This window comes from Mauremys mutica, unplaced genomic scaffold (genome assembly GCF_020497125.1).
Source record: "Mauremys mutica isolate MM-2020 ecotype Southern unplaced genomic scaffold, ASM2049712v1 000750F_np12_subseq_52377:182968_obj, whole genome shotgun sequence".
In the NCBI taxonomy this organism is placed as follows: domain Eukaryota; kingdom Metazoa; phylum Chordata; order Testudines; family Geoemydidae; genus Mauremys; species Mauremys mutica.
Window position 1 is genome coordinate 4,282 of NW_025423045.1, and position 24,303 is coordinate 28,584.

The following is a 24,303-nucleotide window of genomic DNA, read 5'->3' on the forward strand; positions in this document are numbered from 1 at the left end:
AGGGTGGGCTATACATACTGAAGGATTTATCCAAAACACAGGGCGCAGCCTGTAGAATAAACCCCGAAATTCAATTAATACCACAGTTCCAAACATAAGTCCCACAAATTTCGTCCTGCCAGTGTGTAATTCTTTGTTTCTTCACCAGGGTCAGTTCTCAATGTCTTTTTAATCAGGAATTTCTGGACTTTGGCAACATCAACAACATAAGTGTTTTTCCTTGTTTTCCACCACCGGCATGGTTCAGCTTCTACGGGGGAAATTTACCAGGACATCATCCCATAGTAATTTTGCTTCTTTCAAAAAACAACAAAAAAAAAATTCCAAATAACACAATGGGGGCTGCCAAGGGACACCTTGTCCCTTTTTCATGCTGTCCAAAAACACAATAGGACTAAAAAATTACATAGGCCAATCATCAGTAGAAAAATTCTTCTGATGTGGAGGGGTCTTTCTGCAGTAAAAATCATGGGTCCAAGCAGTCAGTCTTTTTTGTAGCGTTTCTTTACCCATAAGAAAAGAAATCTGACACATTCCGGTAATGCCAGGCCGAGTTTTGCAGCTCTCATTAACTTTTTTGGGCCCAGTCACGCTCTCTTTAGTCTGGGCTGTTCGCCAAGTCTTATCTTTAGCTTGCTTAGTTAACTCATACTGTTCCTTTTCCTTCCCTGCTTGGCTTCTTTTAATCTGTGAATCCTGTGTCAGCTATTGCTGCTCATACCGGAGAAGCATAATGGTTTTCCCGGCACTGTCCCAGGCTCAAACCAGCCAGCCTTCTCCGGGCTCCTGCCAAAACAACTTACTTGCTTGTAGGTCCGAACGACCTCCGGGGCCACGGCACGAGCCTCTACCTGCGCCGTGCACTCCAACGTCTTCCCGTCCAGGGCTCGCTTCCAGCGGAGCACCTCCTCGTCCTGTGCCCGAAGGCCGGTCGGGAGGAGCCTCCACAACTCCCCCTCTCTTCTTAATAAGTAAGATAGTGCAGCAGGGGAGATTCTTTTCCCCTGTCGGTTCATAATGTACAACAAAGGCTTCTGTGTTATCTTTTCTTCAGCTGATACAGCGGTACTCACGTTAGCTGCTCTGCCCTTATCCACCGCGGCTTATAGCCGCCCTTCTCCTCCGCGGCTTGTAGCCGCCGCTTATCTCCGCGACTTATAGCCGCCCCTCTCCTCCGCAGCTTATAGCCGCTCTCCTCAGGGCTCAGGTGCGTCTCTCTTTTCGGACGCTCGCGGGCTTCTCCGGCACTCCCCGCCGCAGCTCCTCCCCGCCTCTGGGCTCAGGCTCCCAGCCACTCGCCTCTGGGCTCAGGCTCCCGACACTATCATCATTCGATACGAATCACGTCGGGGTCCGGGGGCTTCCCAAGCACTCCCCGCCGCGGCTCCCAGCCGCCCGCCTCTGGGCTCAGGCTCCTGGCCGTTCGCCTCTGGGCTCAGGCTCCCGACACTATCATCACTCGATACGAGTCACGTCGGATAAGCACTCCCCGCCTCTGGGCTCAGGCTCCTGGCCGTTCGCCTCTGGGCTTCTCCGCCGGGGTCAGGCCACCGACACTTTCATTCGATACGAATCACGTCGGGGTCACCATTTGTTGCAGCGCAGGCGTGCGTGGACAGAGCTCGACCATCAATATGATTGAAAGCAAAGTCATTTTATTTCTCTCCAGCATACATCTTTATACACTTAAAGCAAGCAATCAAGCAATTGCTAATTGGTTAATAAGGTACAGACAAGCACAGCTGTAACTTCATTGGCTATTTAACATCCTGGCCAACCCTCTAATTTATTATCCTGTTATTGCCTCCCAGCAGATAAGAACGAGCCTCATCCTTGAGACTTGCATGTCAGTTTCCCACACTCTTATGCAAAACAATCCGACATCCGCCCAGCCTCTAGCTGGAGCTGCTCCAGCCCCGAATTGCTGGTCTCCAGCCTGGCCGGAGTTGGTGCGATGTACTAGCGGAGTCCATTCTTTCTCCCCTGTAGATGACGATTTTCCCCACTGCAGTTAGTTGCTCTTTCTCTGCTTCCCCGTAGCCCCTCCCCAGTGATAGTGACCCCTGCTGGCCAGGCACGGGAGTGTCCTGTAGGTGCCTTCTTGTAGGAGCAGTGACTCCTGGTGGCGAGGAGCAGCAATGCCTGGCTTGTATCCCCCCCAGCATTGCTGCAGCGCCCCCTGGTGGCCACTGAGGGCAGTTCCCTATGTGACCCCACCACTGCCATTGCGCCTGTGAGCGCTGGTGGGTAGGTGAGGCAGGGCCCTGTATGTATATCAGCCATTGGGGCAGTGCCCTCTGCATATCCCACTCTCATCTCGGTGACTCGTGTTGTCCCAGTGGGGCAGTCCCCTGTGTGTATTTACTCCCCCCAACCCCTGCATTGGGCCAGTGACCACTGGTAGCCAGAGGAGTCAGTGCCTGAGGTGTGTTCTTCACCTCCCCCAAGGTGGCAGGGTGCCTGGGTGGCCGTGTCAGGCAGTGCCCTGGGTATCTTCCAACCCCTTTGTGGCAGTGAGCCCTGCTCCTGGTGTGCGTCACTCCCCCACTAGGGATGTGCACTGATGGCCAAGTATGGCAGTGCACTGTGTGTAGCCCCCTCTCTCCCTGCCCCCGCCCCCCAGGGTGACCAGATAGAAAGTGTGAAGAATCGGGACGGGGTGGAGGGTAATAGGCACCTACATAAGAAAAAGCCCCGAATATTGGGACTGTCCCTATAAAATCGGGACATCTGGTCACCCTATCCCCTCTACCCCTGTGCCAGGTATGGCAGGCACTGATCCCTGGCATCCCCGTGGGGCAATACCCTCTGTATATCCCCCAATTGGGGCAGTGACCCCTGCTGGTCAGGTGGGGCAGTGCCCTGTGTGTGTGTCCCCCTATTTAGGTAGTGACCCCTGGTGGCTAAGTGAGGCAGTGGCCTTTGATTTCCTCTTCTCTCCCCAGCCCCCTCTCTCTCTGGGGTAGGGCCCCCATTTGGGGCACTACCCGATGTGTATCTTTACTAATTGGAGCAGTGACCTCCCCGTGGTGCCCTGGTGTGGCAGTGCCCTATTGGTATCTCCCTCCCCCTCTCCCCACACCATTGTGGTAGTGGCCACTTCAGGCAGTGGCCTGTTTATCGTCCCCCCACACCACCACCACCACCATTGCAGCAGTGCCCCCTGGTGGCCATGTGCGGCAGTGCCCTGCATGTATCACCCCCAACCATTGCTGCAGTGACCCCAGGTGCCCAGTTTGAGTAGTAGCCTGTGTGTACCTCACCTCTTGGGGCAGTAACTTGTGGGACCAGCTAAGACAGTGCACAGTCTGTGATATCTGGTGGCCACGTAGGGCAGTGGCCTGTATGTACCATCTCCTCTGGAGCAGTGACCACTGGTGTCTTGGTGCTAAGATGCAGCCACCTCTGGGTTACATGGTGGGGCTGTTTACAGGACAATGGGGACAGGCCCCCCTGTTCCAGGAAGTAGGGGAATGTCTGGTGTTCAGGGCAGAGCATTCCTCCTATTGAACTGTGATGCTCTGAGCGGTAGCGGAGTCGACATGGGGCTGGCACAATCCATAGACCAGGTTGTTATATAAAATGCACATGGATTTTAACCCTTCACATACAGTAATGGCAAAATTCTTGGTTCAGGCTTGTAGCAGTGATGGAATAAACTGCAGGTTCAAATCAAGTCTCTGGAGTCCATCCACAGCTGGGATGGGCCATTCAGTCCTTTGTACAGAGCTTCAGTTTGTAGCAAAGTCCCTCCAGGGGTATGAAGCAGGATTGAAGACAAAATGGAGAAGAGGCATCAGCCTTGTATAGTCTCTTGCCAAGTGGTCTTTGCTTTCTTTTTCCCAAGGACACTCTACCCAGCATGAGGCATAGAAAAACCTTAGAGTTCTGTCCATAGGCAGGTCCCTGCATACCTTGCTGAGTGACAAGGGATAGCTGGCTTCTCTCAATGGGTCGATTGTATAGATGATGGTCCTTAATGGGCCATCAAGCAGGTTAGGCAGAACTGACACCAACTTGTCTGGCTGGGGTGTTCCCTGGAAGCAGAGCACAAGTTTAAAATATGGACAGTATATTCATAACGTCAACTACAAGAATGATACACATCTAGAGATAGCATAATTATAATCACCCAATCAGAACCTCTCCATAGACCCCATACACGACAACCTTTCTATAATATTGGCTGCAAATATAGAACAGTGGTCCCAACGGTGATCTATACAGTTACAGATTATGTCAATAACATCACAGGAGGTGACACGGCATCAGTGAGACTGATGCTGGAATACTGCCTCCAGTTTTGGTGTCCTCATTTGAAAAAGATGTTGTGAAATTGGAGCTGGGGCAACAAACAGCCACCAAACGTTCTGAGGGCTGGAGAAAAATGCCTTCTAGTGAGCTATTGAAAGAGCTCAACCTGTTTAGCTTATCAAAATAAGATTGAAAGGTGACTTCATTGAAGTGTTGAAGGGCCTTAATCGAGAGAAAAGATTGGGTATTAAAGCAGAGAAAGGCATAACAAGCCCCAATGGCTGGATGGTGAAAAGACACAAATTCATATTACAACTAAGGCACAAATATTAACCAGCGAGGATGACTCACCACAGGAACAAACTATCAAGGAAAGTGGTGGATTCTCCATCTCCTGATGTCATTTGATGAAGACTAGATTCCTTTTTTGGAATATGTTTGCCCCAAAAGTAGCTCTTGTGTCATACAGGAGGCCTGTGATATGCAGGGGGTCAGATTAGATGCTCTAATGGTCCCTTCTGGCCATAAAGTCGAATAATTTCTGAAAAATTGAGTGTAGCATTGGGAGCAGCATCTGATGTTTTCCTGTCTCGCCGGCTTGCTTCCTAGAATGAACGCTTCTTGAGTGGGGTGATCCACAGGGAGTAGCTCAAACCTCCAAAGTGCCTGGGCAGGGGCAGGACATTAGCACAGCAAGGGAGGGGTGTGGCAGTGACATCACAAAGGCCTTTTGCAAAACCTCAGTTTATTGGTCAAAGGTGGTGGGGAGGTGGTGACCTCACAGAGAGATGCTGACATCAGCCAGGCAGGACAGGGGCGAGAGGCCAGAGAAACCTCAGAGACCCCTGTGGCTTTGCTTCAGCAAGTCTCCTTCTCGAGGTCTCTTTTTGAGGACTGAGAGAGTATTCGGGTTCATGGACGTGAGCGCCAGGAGGAACCTCTTTCGACTTTTCTCCTTCCGTTTTCCTGTTTTACTAGAAAACAGCCATCCCTGTTTAGAAGGTAAGAGCCTCCTCGAGGTTTGAAACCTGTTCAGTCTGAGCCATCTGGTGACAGTTGAATTCTAGGCATGGAAAACACGAGCTTAAGGAGGCAGAATTTTATTCTGCACCTGGGATTTTGTCCCTTAGAATCACTGGGGACATTAGGGTTTGTCCTTTTTGTTTCACCTTTTCCTCCATCCATCCATCCCTCCCTCCTTTCTCTTTGTCTCTTGCTTCTTTTGTCCTCTCTCCTGTTCCCCTCCCAAGACCAGGAGTTGTGTGTGTGTGTGTGTGTGTGTGTGTGTGTTGCGGGGGAGCAGTGTGGTTTTTCCCCGTGAAGCCAGCACCAGACCTGGCACCACTCCCAGCTCTGCCCCCTTCCTGCCACTGCAACCCCATCTCACCTCCTGACCCTGGCTGGGCGCCCCTGGCCCCTCATAGCATGGGGCTGTGCAGGGGGGTCTCCTTGCAACCATGAGTGGGTGTCTGGTGGGTGCTGTCACCTCCGCCAGAGACCCCCCAAGAAACTCACTAGCTTCCTCCGCATGCGGGGAGGGGCTCCTACTTTCTGTCTTGAGGGGGAAGATTCCGTGATGTCAGAACCTATGGTGAGAGGGGTTCGAATCACGAGTAGCAGGGCAACCCCCTCCCCCAGTCAGATTCTGCTAGGGGGCTGGGCTGGGATCTGTAGGGAGGAAGACACAGGAAAAAGCAGCTGCCACAATGGAACCCAGGAGTCCTGGCTCCCAGTCCCCCTGCTATGACCTCTAGACCCACCTCTGCTCCCAGAGCCAGGGATAGAACCCAGAGGTCCCTGGCGCCCAGCCCCCTCTGACCACTAGACCCCACTCCTCTTTTAGGCTCGCTGCCTCTTCTATCCACCCACCCCACCTGTCCATCCCTTTGCTGCAGGTTTCTGGGGTGTCACCCCTGCTCTGCACTCCCCCAGTGCAGCCCAAGGCCTTTCCTCCCCCGAACCACACATCCTCTCCCCCCTCGTGCTGGATACTCTGCTTGGCCCCCTGCCCCCTCTCAGGGTGCGCTGTGCGGCGTGGCTGGGGATTGTGCAGTGGCTCAGCACCAGGCAACGCAGAATGTAAACCACAGGCCCTGCCCTTCCCCACCGCACTGGAGCTGCCTTCCAGGTGCATTGGAGCCCAGCACCCTGCACCTGTTCCCTCCTGCCCCACAAGGGATGAGCTGCAGCCCCACCATGCTCTGCAGAGGGGAGAAGGGTCAAGCCAACCAGCCCATTTAGGATGGGGGAATCAACACCCTTTTTTCTGCACAGCCACTGACCATCAGCGGGATTCCTCCTTCGCCTCCCTTCTGTGCCTCGTGTGACTAAATCTCTGTACCTAGACAGCCGGTCCATCTGCTGCACCCCAATCCCCCATGCCTGAGCCTCCCTGCCAAAGCCCTGCACCTGGCTCCAGAGAATTAAGTCTCACATCTCGCTGGGAACTTGACTTCTTGTGCCCAGAGAGTCTCAACCCCCCTCAGTAGATGACCCGAGTCTGAGAAACACAGTGTCCATCTTCTCTAAAGAAGTACGTGGAGAAATTATATGTGACCATGTGGCTTAATGGATAAGGCATCTGAGTCTGGATCAGGCAATTGAGGGTTCATGTCCCTTCATGGTTGTGCTTGTCCAGTTTTACCTTTGGGCTGAATGTCCTGCTCCCTTCAGGGCTGGACCCTTTTCTTGGCCGCTCAGGCCAATGCTCTGGCTTCAGCTAGAGCCCCGGGAAGGAGTTGGGGGTTGGGTGTCACAAAGGCTGGGGCATGAGCCCCAGGTGCTTCCAGTCTCGCCTTTGCTGTTCCTGACTTGCCAAAGAAACTGGGTGGCTGCCCAGGCTGGAGTGTGGAGCAGTTTCCTTCTTCCAAGTGTGCGCCTGTCCCTGTGCTGGAGGGGGTTTGCTACTTAGCGCCTTGGGAGCCTGGGTGTTTCTCTGCTTCTCACCAGCTGGGGAAAAGCCTCTTGGGGTAAAATCTCCTGCCCCACTGCCAAAGTGAGCACGTGGAGTGGGAACGGTAAGAGGCCCCACCAGTGGGGCTGGCCCTGCTTTCCTACCATCTTCTGGTGTTGGCCACAGAGCATCAGCAGCCGCCCCACATGCTGGTCTGTGGGTGGCCTTCAGTGGGTGTTTGGCATGGCAGGGAGCAGGCTGGCTAGGGGTCTTTGTCGCTGTCTGCTGGCCACACATAGGCATGGGCCTCCCCTCCTCTGAATAGCGAGAGTTAGTCTGTGCTTAGAAAGCAGAGACACAGGAGACTCAAGACAAGAGGGTGAGAAAGATTGAGAAAGGACCTATGAAGACAGCCCACACTACAGGGACACTGCCTGGTTAAGGGATGTGGAGGCACCAAATTGCCCCAAGTTTCCTGGTGCCCTACGCAGCTGTGTACTGCTCCAGCGGCGAACTCGATCCCCCGGCTGGCTGAGCCGGCCAGGAAAGCTGCCCCTGCCCCTGCTCCACCTCTTCCCCACAGCCCCCCACCCCCGGTCTGCCCCCACCCCCTCTTCCCACCCCTGCTCCACCCCATCCCCCCCGCCTTCCCCTGAGCTACATCCCGGTGGACGGCAGGCGGGATCAGGCGCATCCAGCACTCACCGGGTGGCGGGAAGTGGAGTGACCTGGCCCCAGCCTGCTCCGCTCTGCCAGCTCGGGCTGGGGGACGGGGGTGCTGTGTAGGGCACCAAAATGTCTAGGGACAACCCTGAATAGATCATTTTTCCACAGGGGCCGATGGCTGTTAGAATAGAGATATTCAGGCTGCCTGCACAGGCCTAGACTTTCAGAACTGCGGTGTCAGAGCTGGGAAGGGGGACACTGGGGAACAGACTCTGTCGGTGTATAGAGATAAGCCCGACTGGTGTGAAGGGCTTTGGAATCTGCTTGCTGGGAAACTAACCCCAGTAAACATCCCTTTGTCTGCGCTTCCGACTTCTGGTCTTTTGCTGTTTATCGATTGTGTGACAAGAGCCAGGGAAGTGGGCAGGGGAAGGGAAAGCCCTCTAACAATGGCTCCTTGCTCCTCTCCCTCCAGGCTCAGAGGTCAAGGAGGGGCAGGACTCCAGGCTCTGCTTGAGGGATCCTGGCATAGGGGTTGGTGGGGGAGAAAGGATTGTAGATTCTGACCTGTGCTCTGGAGAGGAGGTAATAATTGAAGGGGGCATTTCTGCCTCCTCCCCTCCTCAGGGTCCCCTGGGCTGGAATTCTACATTCCACAGGGGCAAATGAGGGGGTGACACCATGTGGTCAAAGAAAACCAGTGCTCCAGGTGAGGCTTGAACTCACAAGCTCAGCATAGCTCCTCTCAGCACTGCTCTATAAGTACTGTGCGCTAACCAATTGCGCCACTGGAGCACCTGTTAATTAAAATGCTCTGAGACCCCCCTAGGCTGATAAAGCCAAGGAGTGACCCCAAAACATTCTCAGTGGGGCTGACAGCAGGTAGCGACAAGTGTTGTACTTGGTGGGGTGGATTCTTCTTAAGGGTTCCAGGCCCCATTTCACCCTTTTGTTCTTCCCTGTGTAATAACAGAGCTGGTTAAGACTCAATGGAGAGTCTTGCTGCAGACCAACAGATCTCAAATCACTGATAACCAGCTCTAAGCATTAGTCCTGCTTTGGGACTGTGTCTCTCATGCAAGAAACTGCCCAGTCTGCGCTAGCAGTGAGGCTCCCTCACTAACAGCTGAAATCAGGGAGAGTTGTGTGAAGTGCAGGGCCCCAGGGGTGCCTGAACAGGGGGGAACAAGTGGGGCAATTTGTCTGAGGCCCCGACCCCGCAGGGGCCCCGCAAGCCCTGGCCGAGAATCCCTTCCCTGGCTAGAGGCGCCTTTTTAATTTTTACTCACCCGGCAGCGGTCCGGGTCTTCGGATGCACTTCCGCAGCGGGTCCTTCAGTGCTGCCGAAGATGCGGAGCGAGTGAAGGACCCGCTGCCACTGAAGACTCGGACGCCGCCCAGTGAGTACAAGCGCCGCAGCGGGTGGCGCCTTTTTTATGTCCGCTCCCCCGCTTTGCCCCCGGCCCCCGAATCCTCTGGGCGGCCCTGCTTTTAGGGAGCCTGTTCCGCTCCTGATGGGACCACAAGACGTCCCAGAGCAGAGAGGGTGGCCAGCAGAGCGGTGACGGGGGGGAACGGCAAGTGGCCGGCAATGTGGCCAGACAGCGGAAGGAGAAAGGGGCTTTCCCCCCGGGAGGTGAGAGGTGAACTCTGGGTTTTCATTGACCCAGGGCAGCAGCTGTGAGTGAGGTGCAGTGAGGGTGTCAAATGGGGCCTGGAACCCTTAAGAAGGATCCACCCCATCGAGTACAAACTAGGGAGTCTCAGAAAATGCTAAGTAAAAGATGCTCCAGTGGCGCAATTGGTTAGTGCACAGTACTTATAGGGCAGTGCTAAGAGAAGCTATGCTGAGGTTGTGAGTTCAAACCTCACCTGGAGCCCTGGTTTTCATTAACCAAATGGCATCACCCCCTCATTTGCTCCTGTGGAATGTAGAATTCCAGCCCTGGGACACTGAGAAGGGGAAAAGTTAATAATGACCCTTCACTTATTACCTCCTCTCCAGAGCACAGGTGAGAATCTACAATCCTTTCTCTCCCCCAACCCCTGTGCCAGGATCCCTCAAGCAGAGCCTGCCCCTGGCGTCTGTACTATTGACAAAGACTAAGTGACAGGGACAAAACACTCAAATCCCGCCTGGTGCGGGGAGCCAGGTTTGCTTTTCAAATTCTGTCGTTGGTACATTTCCAGGTCTGGGAATGTCCCACAACAGCATTTAATGGGAAGCTGCCTGCAGAACAGTTACACTGCACAGAGCTCCTGTGGAGGAGGGGTGGGAATTAGTAACATTTTGAGGATCGTTTGGGAAATGAGCCTTTGCTGACAAGGTTTGTCTCTGTTCATATTTCACCTTCAGGTGTTATGTTGAGGGATCTTTAGTATATTTTTGGGAGGTTAATAACTATCTCCTCAACTTTGGGGGTCATGATGTTAAAGTTGGGGAATTCAGTCTCTGTACTTCTGGGAGGGGGTGTTGCTTTTTTATAGCTGCCTCACTGCCAGGCACACCGGGCTGTTAGCTGCACCCACTGTCCTTGCCAGGGGCCCCTGCTGAACCCTGGGCGGCTGCACTGCCATGCTGGAGTGACTCTGCAGGTGGAGAAGCTGCTGTGAAGCAATGTAGAGCAGGTGCAGGAAGGAGCCGGGGTCACTATTCACATTCTGAACTGCACAATTTTCCAAATTTGGGAATAGATTCATAGACTTAAGGTCAGAATGGACCATTATGATCATCTAGTCTGACCTCCTGCACAACACAGGCCACAGAATCTCACCCACCCACTCCTGTAACAAACCCCTAACCTATGTCTGAGTTATTGAAGTCCTCAAATCGTGGCTTAAAGACCTCAAGGTGCAGGGAATCCTCCAGCAAATGACCCCGTGCCCCACGCTGCAGAGGAAAGCGAATGTCCGATAACAATTCTAAGGGGAAGGTGAATGCAGAGCAATGACATTGGAGATGCCCAGACCTCCAATGGGGGCAGCGTGGAAATTAATAATGGGAAGATCATTTGCGAAATTAGTCATCACTGACAAGCTTTGTCTCTGTTCCTATTTCACGCTGTGGTGTTAGTTAGAGGAATCAGGACAGATTTTTTACTATATTAATTAAACACTTAATTTTATTTAACCAAGACAAAAACTTAGTGTCACTTATTTTTTCTCTCTCCTAGCAAGAAAGAATTGAATTTTGTGACTTTCTGGAAAGTGCAGCGAGATTAAATGTGGGGAATTCAGTCTCTGTGTTTGTGAGCTGATGTTTTCCTCTCACAGGTCAGTGCCTGCATTGAAATACCAAGAGGGATCTAAGGGCTGGTGTACGCTGGGCACTTCACTGGCAGAGCGACGTCTCTCAGGGTGTGAAACCCCCGCTCCACCCATATAGTTACAGTGACCTAAGCCCTGGTTAGATAGTGCTAAAGAAAAGGAAGAATTGTTCTGTCAATGCAGCTCTTACAGGGATGGGAAAACCTCTCCACTGACTGTCTACTCCAGAGTGCTATAGCAGGTGCCACAGCAGCATTTTAAGTGTAGACAGAGTGAAACTAGATTTAGCTCCAGTTTGCACTGTGGATGCTCAGGCACTAAAACTAGAGTAATCATAACAACAGTGCAGTGCTTGCATAGTTGACAGGATTTGAACCTACACGGGGCAACCCCAAAGGATTTCGAGTCCATCGCCTTAACCGTTCAGCCACAACTACTTGATATACAATTGTTTCACTACACGATAATTCAGTTCTCACTGAATTGTCACTTCAAATTGTTTGCTCAGACCAGCTTCCCCAGGACACTCATGGCTGCGCATGAGTGTAAGTGTGTCCTTAGGTGAACAGCGAGAATTCCTGCCCATTTCCCTTCCAGCTGGAGCAGGATGAGAGTGTGTTTGTGTTAATGATATTGCTGTAGATTGTTGTTCATGCCCCACTCTGACAATTCAGACAGTCCCTTTCCCATTCAAATCTCCAGCACATCGTTCCAATAGCAGGTGGCAGGATTTCTCTGGGGCACTGAAATTTTTTCAGGGGGCTGGTGCATGAACTCAGCATTGCATTCCACCCTTGATGTTTCGTGGACTAACAACAGCAGCAGAAAGAAAGAGCCGAGCCAATATCTCCCTGGCAGGGATGCAGGTGCCACATCCCCTCTGTCTGACCATCGCATTGCAGGAGAGAAGGGTTCACTGGAATCGAATGCCCTGGCTCAGACCAGAGACACAGGGAGGTTTTGCTGTTCATGGATCTGTGCAAAGGAAATTGTGTCTCTGTGTGAAATGGAGGCAGGACATGAAACACCCAATGCCCTAAGGAATGTGGGTGAAGGACTCGGGCTGAGCAATGATTTAACAGGGGTTTGTTTCAATTTATTGGCCTGATTAAAACTATGGCGAAAAGCCCCCTGTACCAGGGGCTGCCGGACAGGACAGGCAGTTCTGCGCGGAGTGTTCAGAGCTGCCCCGTATCTGCCCTTTCTCTGCACCGCCCCTGCTCCCAGAATGCACCAGGACCTGGACTGAACTCTTCCCCTGCCGGCCGAGCTGGTTTCATTTGCTGTGATCCTGTTGGCTTGGCAGGGGGGGAAGTGACAGTCCCACCCCAGAGCCAACGCCCCCCTGTCACCCAGCCCCCTGACCCCCAGCAGTGCAGGTCAGCCAGGAGCTGGGCCCTGCCAGGCACTCAGGGGCGTCTCCCCTGCAGCTGGGGGCTCTCCCCAGCGTGGTCTGTGGGAGCTCGCGCACTAACGGGGCAGCGGCAGCAGCCGCGTGGTGGGTTGGGCTGGTGACCCGGGTCCATCTCCTGGGGTCGGCTGGGTTCATGCTCAGGCGACTGGCCCCAGCCACCGGCCGAGCCCCACGGCCACGCTGCTGCTGTTACCGCACTAGCCCCTCACGCCCCCATTCCCTCACTGAAGCCAGGAGAAGGTTTGCAGGGACGAGGTGGGAAGGGTTTGACCCCAATATCCCAGAGCTGATTCTCCTCACAAAGGGGTGTGTGCGTGTGGTGGGTGCCGTGTGCAACGCCCTGTGCCCAGGAGGAGGGGACCGGAGCTCTGCCGGCAGGAAGATTTATCCTGCAGGAGCCCTGCCTCCCTCCCCCAGGGGTTCCCCTGGAGCAGAGAAGCTTTGAATCCTCGCTGGAGACTAGAGACGCCCGAGCAGCACAAGCTGCCTGGCAGAGGTTCTGGATCAGGGCCTCACGGGCACATTGGGGTCATTCCCTCAGGGCTGCCCTGCCCAGTGCCAGGGCTGCTCTCACTCCCCAGCACAGAGGGGGCTGCAGGCTCTTTGCCAAGCTGGGTCCCAGCTCAAGGCAGATTTAACACTAGCAGGGGGCCCAGGTATGTGCTGGTGCTGCTCAGGGAGGGAATCTGGGCCAAAGACTGATTAGAAATTGGGTAACACTAAAGTGGGACTAGAAAGACCCTTGCTGGGATGTGGCGGGTAGGTAGCCCCCATTGTGTACCCTGCCCTTGCCGAGAAGTCTCTGGGAGAGTGGATTCTTCTTAATGGGCCACCAGCACGTCTCGTTGGTCCTGATGTCGGCTGCTCCTTTGCTGATACTGACAAGCTAGTTGTGGGCCTTCCCCACTCACCCCATAGCTCCGGGATGCACAGACAGCAATACTGGTGTGGAAGAAACGAACGCCATGCTCAGGTTTCAAGATCCTTAAGATCACTGCCATTGCCAATGTAACTGTCAGGGGGTATAGCTCAGTGGTAGAGTGTTTGACTGCAAATCAAGTGCTCCTTGGTTCAAATCTAAGTGCCCCCTTAAAAACCTGGCACTTCAACAAAAATAGTTGCATATCTATTTCCATTATGTTCAAGAGCTGCACTGACTAGCAAGGCCTGAAATGAATGAGAACACTCACCACTTTCCTGTGCAAATGCGTAAAAACCTAGCAAACATGTCCCTCCAATGAAATCAGTTCCAGTCCTCTAAGTGTCTAGTTTATGTTTTCATCAATGAAACAAAGGCACATGAAGACACATTTGCAGGTCCTTGGCCTCCATGGGCTACAATGTGCAGAAGAACAAGAACCACGTCCACTTGGGAGGCATGGACTAGTCTGTGTTACATTTGGTAAGTAAGTTGCCATTGGGACTGAAAACTCTACTGGGGGTGGACAGGAGCCTGTTGCAAAACTAAAATAACCAAGATTTACCAAATTCCCTGTTACACATTCAATCCTCTCTTTTTTCTATTCTACTAAACTAGGAGCAAGTTACCAGTGACCCAGGGCTGGGGCGGAAGGAGGGTGCAAGTGGGGGGAGGAGCCCAGGGCTGGGGCAGCAGGGCAGGTGTGGGTGGGGGAGCACTGGTAGGGGGGAAGGAGAGAGTCGAGAGCTGGGGCAGCACAGGATGTGTGTGGGGGAGAGCCCAGGGCTGGCTTGGCAGGGATGTGAGGGTCAGGGGGTAGAGCCCAGGGCTGGGGCAGCAGGGGGGTGCGAGTGGTGGGAGACCCAGAGCTGGGGAGGCAGGGGGTGCAGGTGTGGGGAGGGGAGAGCCCAGGGCTCAGGCAGCAAGGAGATGGGGGGGGCAGACAAAATTTTTTTTGCTTGGGGAGGCAAAAAACCTAGAGCCAGCCCTGCCTCCACCTACCGTGAGGTAGGTAGGAGCCAGGGGTGGCTCTAGGAATTTCGCCGCCCCAAGCATGGCAGCACTCCACGGGGGGCGCTCTGGCGGTCGCCGTTCCCATAGCTCTGGTGGACCTCCTGCAGACGTGCCTGCGGAGTGCCCGCTGGTCCCGCGGCTCCGGTGGAGCATCCGCAGGCACGCCTGCGGGAGGTCCACTGGAGCCACCTGCCACCCTCCCACCAACCAGTGGAGCGCCCCCTGCGGCATGCCGCCCAAAGCATGTGCTTGGCATGTTGGGGCCTGGAGCCGGCCCTGGTAGGAGCGGATCATTAGTATCCCTACTTGAAAGAGGGAGAAGCTAAGGCTGAGAAAGGAGAATTGACTTGTCTTAGGTCACACAGCCAGTCAGTGGAAGAGTTGGGAGTAGGACACAAGAGCCCTGATTTTCAAACTAACCATCAGATCTTGAATTTCAGACGTTGAATGACATGAATAAAGTGCTCTCAGATGAGCTCCAGACCAACAACAGTGCACAGTAATTATTCAGCAAGTATTTGAGGAGAACTGCAATGTTAGAGAGAATCATGAACTGCTCAGAGACCATTAATGCAGAGAAGCAGCAAAATTCATCAAACATAGAACTGGTTATGACTTATTTACTTGGTCTTAAAAGAGAACAACAAGGACCTGAGTCTCCTCCCTGTCAATAACCCCCTGCTCAGCCAATCAGGGTAGAGACAGGACGGGAGGCTGAGGGTTCTCACCAGAGAGCCCAAAGGATGGCCCAGGTCACCGGTGGGGATCACTGCCCAAGCACTATTTCAGCCCCACATTTCTGGGTGGACCTCCCAGAGTGGGAGCTGCCGAGCACTCCCCCGCAACACACACACACACACACACACACCTTGCTCCTGGTGTTGGGAGGGGAACAGGAGAAAGGACAAAAGAAGCAAGAGATGAAGAGAAAGGAGGGAGGGATGGATGGAGGAAAAGGTGAAACAAAAAGGACAAACCCTAATGTCCCCACTGATTCTATGGAACAAAATCCCAAGTGTGAAATAAAATTCTGCCTCCTTAAGCTCGTGTTTTCCATGCCTAGAATTCAACTGTCACCAGATGGATCAGACCGAAAAGGTTTCAGACCTCGAGGAGGCTCTTACCTTCTAAACAGGGACGGCTGTTTTCTAGTAAAATCACTAAAAGGGAAGGAGAAAACTCGAAAGAGGTTCCTCCTGGCACTCACGTCCGTGAACCCGAATACTCTCTCAGTCCTCAAAGAGAGACCTGGAGAAGGAGACTTGCTGAAGCAAAGCCACAGGGGTCTCTGAGGTTTCCCTGGCCCCTCGCCCCTGTCCTGCCTGGCTGATGTCAGCATCTCTCTGTGAGGTCACCACCTCCCCACCACCTTTGACCAATAGTCTGAGGTCCTGCAAAAAATCTTTGTGATGTCACTGCCACACCCCTCCCTTGCTGTGCTAATGTCCTGCGCCTAGCCAGGCACTTTGGAGGTTTGAGCTACTCCCTGTGGATCACCCCACTCAAGGAGCGTTCGTTCTAGGCAGCAAGCCGGCTAGACAGGAAAACATCAGACGCTGCTCCCAATGCTACACTCAGTTTTTCAGAAAGTAGTCAACTTTATGGCCAGAAGAGATGATTAGAGCATCTAATCTGACCACTTGAGGATCACTTAAGCTGCAGTTAAGCACTCTACCACTGAGCTATACAGCCACAATGACCTGAGAAGGACAAACCCTGCTTCATTGAGGTCCTTTGCCATTCCCAGACCACAGGTGGTTTTAAAAATGGGGTTTGATTAAACTTCTTAAATGTGGCAAACACCACAGCTTGCACACCCACCGATATAGCTTCTCCCACTGACATAGCTGCCACCTCTTGCAAAGTGGCTTACCTACACCCACAGGAAAACTCTCTCCCCTCAGCATAGAGCAGTGGTTCTCAAACTGTGGGTCAGGACCCCAAAGTGGGATGTGACTCTGATTAAATGGGGTCGCCAGGGCTGGCATTAGACTTGTTGGTGCCTGGGGCTGAAGCCAAAAGTCTGAGCCCCACCACCCAGGGCTGAATCCCTCAAGCTCTGGTTTTGCCCTCCCCTAACTGGGGCAGGGCTCAGGCTTTGTTTCCCCTGCCTCTGCCCAGTGTGGAGGGGCTTGGTCCCTCTTTCCAGGGCCCTGTAGTAAGTTTTTTTTTTGGCAGAAGGGGGATGCAGTGAAAGGAAGTTTGAGAAACCCTGGCATAGAGCCTCTGAATATGTCTAGACTTGGCTCCCTGTGGCAGATCAGACACTGAAAGTACAGCCATGGAAACACCACACACACCAGCCTGGCCTAGCAGGCAAGAATCAAACCTCCACAGAAAGATGCCTGTTGTTTTCTAACCCATCTCCCTAAGCCCTCAGCCACCACCACTTAACAAAGGGGCTTTTCTACACGATGGTTCTGGTCTCACTGAAGGGTCATTTCCAATTATTTGCTCAGACCAGCATTAGGGAAAATGGTGCCCTGGGCAAAGCTTGTACTTTGGCACTTCCCCATTGCCCCTGGACGATCCCCACTCCCCCTTTACCGCTAGCTCCTGCACTCCCAACCCTTGCACCTCCTTCACCCCTAACTCCTGCCCCTGCTGTGCCCCCTTTGCCCTTAACTCCCTGGGCCACCAGCCATTGCCCCGCTCCTGCAGCCCCTTCACATGGCTCCAGTGCTGGGGGCCCCACACTTGTTCTCCCTTTCCCTGGGCTTTGGCATCACTAGCCGCTGATTAGTGAGTAGGGGTCAGTGGTCCCCAAAATGTGGGGCATGACTCCTAGGGGGACACAGAGGAACATTCATGGGGGCACCTCAGGGCCTGAGCCAGCCCCCATGGAGGGAGCAGCACTCAGCCCCACTCTGCCCCAGCTCTTCCCCAACCCCACCCTCAGCCTGGGGCTCTGGCTCCCAGCTCGGCCTCGACCCCCTTACCCCTGTCTGCACCCCTCTCCCCTGCAAGCAACAGCCCCACTCCCAGTCCATGTTCTCAACTGTGACTTCCGAGGGCCACAGCCATGGTTAAGAGGGCACAGAGTGAAATGTTTGGGGACCACTGGTTTAGGATGATGTTCTCAATCATTTCTATGAAGTCCAATAAAAGCTATTCCTCACCCACCCACCCGTCCATCAGGACAGTCTAGGTATGTTATGCTGCCCTTCACTCATGAAGGAAGGATAATAACATTTCATTCTATTCACTCCTAAAGTGATTTGTAACCCACCACCAGCCGAAACTGGTCATTTTGGGAAAGCGGCCCCATCATGCTGCATAGCTAGGCAGACTAGTTGTGTCTGTGCAAACACGGTCTGTTCCTGAAGTCTTTCCCCCAGCTCCTCACTAGATGTGAGGGGGGAGCTCATTCAGCCCCTGCTTCCGCTTAGTAGTTAAAAACTCCTTATTGTCCCTAGCTCTGCTGGCCTTAGATTTCTCCTCCTGTCCATTTTCTAACAGCTCAGATGAGGTGGCCGAGTGGCTAAGGTGATAGACTGCTAATCCATTGTGCTCTGCATGCATGGGTTCAAATCACATACAGGCCTCCTGTATGACACAATAGCTACTTTTGGGGCAAACACATTCCAGAAAGGCATCTAGTCTTCATTAAATGACATCAGGAGATGATGAATCCATCACTTTCCTTGGTAGTTTCTTCCTGTGGTGAATCATCCTCGCTGTTGAATATTTGCGTCCTATTTGTAATATGAATTTGTCTTTTTTCACCTTCCAGCCACTGGGTCTTGTTATGCCTTTCTCTGCTAGATTCAAGAGCCCTTTCATACCCAATCTTTTCTCTCCATTAAGGCCCTTCAACACTTCAATTAAGTCACCTTTCAATCTTCTTTTGATAAGCTAAACAGGTTGAGCTTGTTCAATAGCTCACTAGAAGGCATTTTTCTCCAGCCCTCAGAACATTTATTGGCTCTTTGGTTATCAGACTCCTGAACTGCAGCTGGATGTGGTTCTTGTTCTTCTGCACAGCACAGCTCCTGGAGAAGAGGGATCTGCAAATGTACATTCATATGATACCTTTGTTTAATTGATGAAAACATAAATTGACACTTAGAGGATTGGAACTGATTTCAGCTGATGGACAGCTTTGCTAGGTATTTATGCATTTGGACAGTGAAATGTTGAGTGTTTACATTCATATCAAGGACCCCCGTATAGCGGAGCTCCTGAACATAATGGAGAATGGAAATGAAAATGTTTTCCTTTTTTTTAAAAAAAGAAAGAAGGTTATAAGAGAACAGTGGAGCTTGAATCAAGGACCACTTGATCTGCTATTAAGCAGTCTACCACTGAGCTATACCACCATGACCAAAGGAGTATGGACTCATGATCTCCAGGACTTTGAAGGACAAACCCTGCTTCATTGAGGTCCTTTGCCATTCCCAGACCACAGGTGGTTTTAAAAATGGGGTTTGATTAAACTTCTTAAATGTGGTAAACACCACAGCTTGCACACCCACCGATATAGCTTCTCCCACTGACATAGCTGCCACCTCTTTGGGAAGTGGATTAACTACACCCACAGGAAAACTCTCTCCCTTTAGCATAGAGCAGTGGTTCTCAAACTGTGAGTCAGGACCCCAAAGTGGGTCATAACCCTGTTTTAATGGGGTCACCAAGGCTGGCATTAGACTTGTTGGGGCCTGGGGCTGAAGCCAAAAGTCTGAGCCCCACCACCCAGGGCAGAATCCCTAAAGCTCTGGTTTTGCCCTCCCCCAACTGGATAAGAGGGCACAGTGTAAAATGTTTGGGGACCACTGTTTTAGGGTGACGTTCTCAATCACTTCTATGAAGGCCAATGAAAGCTATTCCTCACCCACCTACCCCTCCATCAGGACCAACTTATATGTTCTGCTGTCCTTCACTCATGCAGGAAGGATAATAACATTTCATTCCACTCAATCCTAAACTGATTTGTAACCCACCACCAGCCAAAACTGGTCATTTTGGGAAAGTGGCCCCATCATGCTGCATAGCTAGGCAGAGTAGGTGTGTCTGTGCAAACACGGTCTGTTCCTGAAGTCTTTCCCCCAGCTCCTCACTAGATGTGAGGGGGGAGCTCATTCAGCCCCTGCTTCCGCTTAGTATTTAAAAATGCCTTATTGGCCCTCTCTCTGCTGACCTTAGATTTCTCCTCCTGTCCTTTTTTTAACAGTTATGATGAGGTGGCCGAGTGGCTAAGGTGATGGACTGCTACTCTATTGTGCTTTGCACGCATGGGTTTGAATCCCATCCTCATTAGATGCATTTAGTCTTCACCTATCCTTTATAGAAAACCTTCTCCCCCTTTGGTACAATGACAGATCAAACAATGGTGCTTCTTGCAAACAAAAACCTTCTCAGAAACTCAGACCCCCCCCTGCTTTAAATAAAATGTCCAAAACCCAATATTTCTAAAAAAAAATAATTCTCTAGTGCTGTATTTCTTAGTTTTTATCTCAAAAGGGAACATCCTCATCTTGTCCCCCAAACACCCTGGGACCTACCCAAATTATTAAAATATCCTGAACCCAAGCAAGGCCAGAGCAGTGAACCAGAGCTAGTGTCTAGACCAAGCTGTTCTGAAGGAGGCAACTCAAACATTTTCGCCCTGCTTCCCTTGGCAAGGTCTGACTGAGAAAACAAAATTCCCCAGACTGAAAATTTTCTGCTGAAACACCCATACTAGTCTGTTTGGGGACTTTGATTTGAATGTATTATTATTATTCTCTTCTGATTTATCTCAGTTCAGTGTTTGCCATCCAGATGTATTTACAGGTATTGAGTTGTGGGGGAGAGAGGCCAATTCATAATGTCTCTACCCCCCTTTCATAGTTTCTTCCAACTTGCTAGGAAGCTCCTTTGCTACAATGTGAGTCAAGCAGTGTCCATTGTCGCTGTGCTATCTCGGAGAAGCCTGCATTGTACACGGTTCCTGGGATAGTCCTTGGGAGTGTGGATCCCTTCAATGGGCCAGCAGCGAGTCTGGCTCCTCCATTGTCACACCTGAAAGGCTGGTGGGGGGCATTTGCCAACCTCATAACATATCTAAGTAACACACACAGAGCAAAACTTCATAACTTCCCAACCAATGTGAGCACACACAATCCAACATGATATTAATGTTCAACAGATCAAGACTTTTGAAATGATACCTCACCAGGCAGACTTTGTACAAACCATCTCATCATTATATGAGAGTGGTGAATATGGGGCTTCCAGGTGCTGCTTTGAGCACAGCGTGCCACACCTGGGCTTCCATTGCAATGGAGACGTACCCTTAGAGTCCATCTCTCCTGAGATAAAGATGGCAGCAGGGCTGGCCTGGGTCATCTGACTTGGGCTCATGGAGCTAAAGCTGAGGGGCTAAAAACTGTGGTGCAGATATTTGTGTTCACGCTGAAGCCTCGGTTCAGAAACCCTCATGGGGCCTCAGAGGTTGGGCTCAAGCCCATATGTCTGCATTGTAATTTTATAGAGGTTGGGAGGGAGTTTAGTAAGTGGAAATGGTAAAACCGCATTGAGGGGAGTGGACCACTGACCTATCAGCTCTTAACACCCAAACTTTCAGTAACTATTATCAGTGCCTGTGAGTGTAATTGAAACCATAGGTCCATCTAGCTCTGAATCTTCTTTTCTGAGAGTAGCCAATACCAGGTGCCCCAAAAGCCACTACCCACAGCACCACTGGGAGTTGAACCCAGAATCTCCTGTTTACAGGACAGGTGCTTTAATTAGCTAAGCCATGATGCTTGTTGTTACTTAAAACATTGTGTCTGCCCACACCTGACTCTCTGCCAATCCCCACTGGGCCCTGACAAGTGTTGTTCGTGTTTGGATTCTGTAAAGCAGAGGAGCAGGTGACGTTTTGCTCCCCAGGTGTGTGTGTGATTCTTTGGACAGGTCCGCACTACGAAATTAGATTGGAGTTGTCATAGGTCTCACCCCCACTTGGAACTGTTGGGCTCCAATGTGGGGACCTGACTTGGTTTCCCTCTAAACTAAAATCCTAGTTTAGATCTAGTAAGCTGCCACCACTCAATCAGGAAATGTGGATTGAGACACAGTCCTTCCCCAAAATCCTAGGGGATTCCAAGAGCCCCAAATCCATGGAGTTCTTACACCCAGGAGAAATAAACCATTCCCCCTGTTTCCTCCCCCCTCCCTTTTCCTAGGAGAGATACCGGGATCTAACTACAGAGGGATACCTCCCCCTTCTCTTTCCCTGAGAATCCACCACAGGAAAGACCAAACAAGTCCTTAATAGAAAAGAAAAGAATTTATTAAAGAATAAAAAGAAAGTAACTTGTCTCTGTAATCCAAGATAGAACCATACAGGGTCTAAATTTATCAATCTCTGGAGAGAATCCCCCCTCCCTTCTTTCTCAGTAAAAGCAATATCAGCAAACAGGAATAAAGAATGTCCTTTAGCAAACACACAATTGCAAATATAGAAAGCAACTCAAAAGACTAATTCGCCTTTCTAATTAATACTCACTATTAAATAGTAGAAACTACTCCAGGAGAACTTGGAGACATGACTGTCCTCTCTTAGATCCAAAAAGAGCTCTCTAACAAAGAACACAGACAAAGGCTTCCCTCCACAGAGATTTGAAAAAATCTTGTCTCTGATTGGTCCTCTGGTCAGGTGGTCATCAGGTACTGCATGTTAACCCCTTACAGGTAAAAGAGACCTTAACCCTTAACTATCTGTTTATGACAGGAGTAATTACATTACTTAGGCTGACAATGCAGTTATATGAACCTAATCCCGGTGTACATAGCAACTCAGCTGTCAGAACTTTCTGGAGCTATGAAAGGGGAGGGACCCAACCTCTGTAACAGGAATGCAAGGCAGGTGAGTTCATGGCAGGCATGGTGGGATACTGGTGGAGGCCCGTTATGGTGATATAATGACCAGCAGCATTTACACTGACAATTTGTCACTTTAAGTTTGCTGAACAAAGCTCTAGGCCTCTCATCAAGGTGGTTTTATTTTGTCACCAAAACAGGGCAGTTTTGTCACCAGACATGGCATTGCAGTGTGTGCACCAGCTACAAGCTGCCGACCGAGGGAGCGTTGCGTGTTTTTCACACACCTGAGCAATATAATGATGCTGAAATAACTTTGTAGTGCAGACCTGGCCAAAGATTCAGTCACACACACACAAACACAGCTTGCAAGGAAAATGTCACCTGCTCCTCTGCTTTGCAGAATCCAAACACAAGCAAAGCTTTTCAGGCCCCAGTGGGGATGGCAGGGAGTCAGGTGTGTGCAGACACTGTATTTTAGCCACCCCCAGGCACCATGGCGTAGCTGACTAAAGCACCTGCTTTGTAAACAGGAGATCCTGGGTTCAACTCCTCGTGGTGCCTAGTTGAGTAACTGTTGGGTTACCTGGTAATGGCTAGTGTGGGAGGACAAAACACAGAGCTAGATGGGCCTTTGGTTCAGCCCAGTATGGCTGTTTAAATTATACTCACAAGGCACTGATAACAGAATTACTGAAACTTTGAGAGTTAAGAGCTGATAGGTCAGTGGCCCAGCCTGTCACAGATGACCCCCCCTCCCTCTGGGACAGGGGCAGGTCTGAGCTCTCACACCAAATGGCTCATTGTGGCTGCCAGAACCTGTGGGCAGCTCATCTAGTTTGCACCGAGGGTTGAGTCCTGCTTTGTGCACCGTGTGCGAGAATGAAAATCCTAGACTGCCCTTTGAAATAATGAAAACAGCAGGACATGTTATTGTCCCTGCCCCAAAGCAGACAGACCAAGGGAGAAATGCCATTGAGTCCAGGGTAATACTCCACTGTCGTTCTACCTTGTTTGCTTGCTAAACTCCCTCCCAACCTTGAGGGCTCCCAGAGCTTGAGCTGAGATGTCTACACTGCAAATTTACCACCCCACGGCCCTAGCCTGGGAGCCTGCACTGGCATGGGGCAGCCGTGGGTGTTTCATTGCAGTGTGGACACAGCCTAGCATTATGCCTGCACTGCCATTAACACACCCAAGTCACTATTCTCAAACCCTGGGTCAGTTGATTCAGGCTTGTGGGGCTTGTGCTGCAGGGTTATAAAATTACAGTGTAGACACTTGGGCTTGAGCCCAGCCTCCAAGACCCCATGAGGGGTGAGGGTCTCCGAGCCTGGGCTCCAGTCTGAGCCCCAGGAGCCCAAATCAGATCATCCAGGCCAGCCGGGCCAGCGGGATTTTGTCACAGTATAGATGTCCTCTCAGGGTATGTCTACACTGCAATGTAAGCCCAGGGTTAGCAGAAGTCATGTCAGCAGCCCCAACACATAAACATAAACCACGAGGGAAAGACTCACCCCCCCCCAAATAAGCTGGGCAGTGTCCTTCTCCCTACGGTTCGTAAGTCCAGCAACCAAACGTCCTTTAACATGAGCCATCCCCTCTCTGCACCCCACTCACAGCTGTTGTCCTTAGTCAGTGCAAGCCCAGAGGTGCCTCTGTACAGTTCACCTGCCATCCTGGGTGGAAAAGGGGGAAAATAAGAAGGTACCGTACTCACTATGTTGTCTAGGGACTCACTCATCCCTCCACTGCCACTCTATGTTAGGGTTGGTCTAACACCTAAATTTTAGTATTAGGACCCAGGACACAACCCCCTTGGCTTTGGAACCCCTGTCCCCTGCTTAGCAAGTGCTATTGAATTGAGGGTGAGTCCCTCCATCAGGGTCTGCCAAGCCCAGTTCTGCTGCCCTCGAGTCACACAACAAGGATAACAACCGTTTATTTTACTCCTGCCCCTGTAACATGGAGACTGGGAATCCAACACCAGCCACAAGTGATCATTTCGGCAAGCAACCCAACCTATTTCCAACACACTGTAAAATCCACATGCAGACTCATACACGAAAC

The 24,303-nt window shown here is 51.6% G+C and overlaps 4 non-coding genes across 4 annotated transcripts; 3 read left to right on the forward strand and 1 right to left on the reverse strand.

Moving 5' to 3' along the window:
* Window positions 1–8,514: 8,514 nt before the first annotated feature.
* On the reverse strand, window positions 8,515–8,608 carry TRNAI-UAU. Its single transcript has 2 exons — window positions 8,571–8,608; window positions 8,515–8,550 (listed from the first exon to the last, which is right to left on the reverse strand). It is a non-coding gene; the product is annotated as a tRNA-Ile (tRNA).
* Window positions 8,609–9,599: 991 nt separating this feature from the next.
* On the forward strand, window positions 9,600–9,693 carry TRNAI-UAU. Its single transcript has 2 exons — window positions 9,600–9,637; window positions 9,658–9,693. It is a non-coding gene; the product is annotated as a tRNA-Ile (tRNA).
* A 3,819-nt stretch (window positions 9,694–13,512) lies between these two features.
* TRNAC-GCA lies at window positions 13,513–13,584 on the forward strand. Its single transcript has one exon. It is a non-coding gene; the product is annotated as a tRNA-Cys (tRNA).
* Window positions 13,585–19,601: 6,017 nt separating this feature from the next.
* Window positions 19,602–19,683, forward strand: TRNAS-GCU. Its single transcript has one exon. It is a non-coding gene; the product is annotated as a tRNA-Ser (tRNA).
* The last annotated feature ends 4,620 nt before the right edge of the window (window positions 19,684–24,303 follow it).